The sequence below is a fragment of the Perna viridis genome, chromosome 13 (assembly GCF_037379345.1).
Source record: "Perna viridis isolate PV_CMFRI_1.1 ecotype Kerala chromosome 13, ASM3737934v1, whole genome shotgun sequence".
Classification (NCBI taxonomy): Eukaryota; Metazoa; Mollusca; class Bivalvia; order Mytilida; family Mytilidae; genus Perna; species Perna viridis.
The window spans coordinates 2,895,004-2,896,336 of record NC_142457.1 but is presented as its reverse complement, the minus strand read 5'-3'; positions in this window follow the sequence as shown (position 1 = coordinate 2,896,336).

Genomic DNA, 1,333 nt, shown 5'->3' with positions numbered 1-1,333 from the left:
ATTAAAAAAAGAACAAAATCAAGGGTCAACAACTAGACGTACATTAAGAACAAAAAATCATAAAAAAAACATTGAAGTAAAAGTAAATAAGCTACCCGGACTCAACTTACACTAAAAAGGGAACAAAGCGTACTGGTAGGTTCAGAGTACTGTGCTTTTCAAGAAATACAAGCCTAGGTCTCACTAACCACTTCCGGGTCAAATGGCCACTCCCCTATGTTGTTCCAAAAAAAAAAGAACTTTGAAATATGCATTGTAAGTGCACTTTTGGTGTGTATTATGATAAAAAGTAGTCAAAATAAGGCTGAGAATGTGTACTTTAAAATCATATATTTTATAACCTACAAAATGACGACTTTCAGTATTATGTATTCAAGAAAATTTTGTGAAGAATTTCTACAATCATCGTAGATTAGCATAATGTGTTTGGAAGCCTTATTTTCCAAGCTTCGCAATGGTATGCAACTTTAAGATGTCATTCGTCCTGGGAACTCACAGTGAAACTTTGAAAATTACTTTTTTAACGTGTAAAGTAATGAACACATTAGAAGTGGTTAGTGAGACCCTAGGCATTCATGAAATTATATGCCCTCGGAATTCAAAACATTTGAACAATAGGTTTTCATGGTGCACATGACGATCATTAACGAGTACACCAAGACTAACATAAACGCATGAAATAACGAATTAATCTTTAGCAAAATTAACCTGTTACAGGAGCCTAACTGTGAGAAATCTAGCACTGTATTGGATGTCTGGTTATTATCGATGAACTATGGCATAATGTATGAGTGGTTATATAAATATTCCATTCGCAGGTGATGAAATTATGTCATAGATGACAGGAATGTTAACAATGCAAAATTTGAAGTCATCGTGATTGTCGTACAGTCTTGACTAGAATTCTTGTGCGGCTTTCCATTGATCTTAATATGTAAAAATTTTAAAATGTTTGTAATACCCTGTATATCAAGTTCTGTGGGTATAGATGGACCGTATAAAATGCCCACACCTAGATTATTTAAAAACAAAACTTTTTGATATATAGTCAAAGACAACATAAATCACATAAAAGGAATTAAAGGATTCGGCGCAGCTTTGCAGTCACCCCGTCTTTTCGCTTAATCCTTTTATTCTGTTTTATGTGAAGTCAAGACAATATTTCTTGTCTGTGTTATGGCCTATATTACTTTATAATAACCTTTATACATTTGGTGTCACATATACTGAGAATTTACATTTAGTCACAAACTTCCCGTTTCCTATAATTGCTGAAAATAATGCATTAAAAAACAAAAACAAGGACAATATAATTTCCGCCAGAACCAAAAAA